General features: G+C 39.1%; 1 protein-coding gene across 1 annotated transcript in view; it reads left to right on the top strand.

Annotated features, from left to right (window-relative positions):
- UTRN (utrophin) overlaps window positions 1-2,624 on the top strand; it is a 522,534-nt gene that overhangs the window by 341,990 nt on the left and 177,920 nt on the right. The window lies entirely within an intron of this gene.

Genomic DNA, 2,624 nt, shown 5'->3' with positions numbered 1-2,624 from the left:
GAAATAAATATAAAAATATGAGTAATAAAAATTAAATATAATTCTACTCTCAACCTGTGGGCAGTTACATGGGAAGATCTGCAGGGAGGAGAATGGAGAGTGACAGCGCACACACACACACACACACACACACGCACGCACACACACACACACACACACACACACAGACACACCAGAGTGGGAAAGGAACATATAGGAGAAGCTCTTCTGGTCTCAGAATTCTTAATTTATTTGGTTTTATCTTGCTGTTTCCTCTGTCTCTAGGATTAGCCTCTATTACTGTCTCTCAGATGTGAATGAGATTACCCTCCTATCACTGAGCTTCCTTTGCTCTCTGGCCTCCAATATTTAGTGGCTGTGCTCTGTGTGGGGTTGACACAAGAACCCACTGGAGTGGAAAAGCCCTGTGAGCTTCAGCTGCAGGGACCAGGAAAATCAATTTATATGGCAATAGCCTAGCAGCATTCCATCTTGACAACTATTAGAACCACCTGGGAGCTTTGACATTTATCCATGCCAGGCCTCACCTTGACCAGCTAAATCAGTACCTTTTTCAGGTAGGGCCTCTGTTACCACCCTTTACAAACTAACTCACTCACCCTCAGGGTGGTTTCTAATAGGACACCAGCGTTCAGAAGCGCTCGTGGAGAAGATTCCTCACTCTTGCATAAGGGCTTTAGAATTTACCACAGAATACTTATTTAGAAAATTTGAAGCAACACTTGTCCTTTGATTTTCAAATGAGAGGATTTTTTCTTAAAGAATGCATCGATTTCCCTTTAATTCATGTTTTCTGCCTTTTTGATGCTCTAATTTGTTTCTCTAATTTTTTTTACCCAAAATTGTCATAAATCAGTATTTCACATGTTCCTTCTTACATGTTTCGCAAATGTTCTGGAAAGTTTTTATTTTGTTTTGTACTTTGCTCTGTTCTTGGCTTAAAGTATGCATTGAACTGAGATTGTTGCTGCAATAGGAGGCACATTTATTCTGACTCAAAAGTGATTAGTTAATATGTTTCCTTTCTGGGAAACAGATGGTGAATTGAACATAGAGCTTTTCTTCTGAGTAGCTTCTCGAGTGGGGATTATATAAGAAATACTACAAAAGGACTACTCCATCAATAGATTTTACATTAAGGGAAGCCAAAAAAAAGTCAGAGCCAGTGAAGATGTTTTGTCACAGGACGTGGAGTCTCTCTGTGCCAGGTTATTTAGTGACTGACTCAGAAACAGTTTTTACTTTATCTGAGGAAAATCATCATAATTAAGTTGTCTGTTCTGAAATCGGTATTTTATTTTTTTATGATAGTCAGTGCTTAAGATATCTCCTTGAAAAGCCCAAGTTACTTATTAACAAACACAGGTGTTTAATAGTAAAAGTTACCATCTCTCATGAAGCTAAGAATGATTTTTTTCATCTCACACATAGCATTTTATATCTATGTAAAATATATATACGTATTATATATGAATCATTTTATAAAAATCTTGAGGGTATAAGGATTTATTATAAATAAGATTTGCCTTTCTATTGATGTACGTTTCTTCAGAGAGCTTTTTTCTCAGAAACCTTGGAGTCCTGACATGTTGCATGTTTAAGGACTTTTCTCTGGGCTCCTTGCCTCCTTCCCCAGCTGTTACTTAACCCTGGTTCTCTAATTCACTTATTTTCCTAAGTTACCTTGTGCTGGTATATTCAGCCTATCTAACAGTTGTGATATTTTCTCTTCTTTTCCTCAATTCAGTTGTCAAGGGATTTTTAAAGTCTCTCTGCGGCCTCACAGCACTAACTCCCAGTTCTGTGGTTGCCAAGGCTTTGTATTCCATTTGGTTTCCAGAGATTTATTACAGTGAAGCCGCTTTTAAGTCAAAATATTGATGTCTACAATTTTCTGGAAATTTAGACAAACATATGTATCTCTCCCCTTTAACTTGACTTTTATACAATATGTAAATAAAGCCAGATAGGCAGACAAATTTGCATTGAGGACGAAAGTTACAGTTTAGAAGAGCTTGCTTCTCAGTTTATCTTATGATGTAGTTCATCTTACAATGAAGTTTGATGAACTTTCGTTCATTTTACAAATGATTTGGAACATTTTGAGGTGAAGTGGAAATGGCTAATGTGATTGATACTGAAAGAGGGGAGATCATCACAAAGAAGAATATGCATTCCTGTCTTAATTTACAATTTACCTTGACTGTGTGTTTCTGATCTGCCTGTTGCCAGTGGACAGTCGGACACCATCGTCAAACCAGCTAGACAGGAAGGGTGGCAGCCTCAGATGCAGAGGGCCTTGAGGCCCCAGGCGTGTTCAGCTGTGCGGGAGACCTTTTCTAACCTGCTTTGAGAGTGTCCTCTGTGTGTTTATCACATTCTTCTGCCCTTGTCTTGTCAGCTTTCTTAGCTCTGCACTTGCCTTGGGTTTCTGTCTGTATCCTTTGCTTCTCTTCTGGATGCTTACTCTTTCCGCCTACGCCCTGAGGCCTGGCCTTGTGTTACGCCTGCCCTTTTTGTCTGAAAGCCTATTTCATATATTCTGGAAGCCCTCTTGCTCTGTTACGTATTTGGGATGGTCCTTGACATCTTACTGTGTTCTGTTGAAAAGTTCATGGTCATGC

The sequence above is a fragment of the Propithecus coquereli genome, unplaced genomic scaffold (genome assembly GCF_000956105.1).
Source record: "Propithecus coquereli isolate 6110/MARCELLA unplaced genomic scaffold, Pcoq_1.0 Scaffold48, whole genome shotgun sequence".
NCBI lineage: Eukaryota > Metazoa > Chordata > Mammalia > Primates > Indriidae > Propithecus > Propithecus coquereli.
Note: the sequence above shows the minus strand (reverse complement) of the source record. Positions and strands in the feature narration are given on the sequence as shown.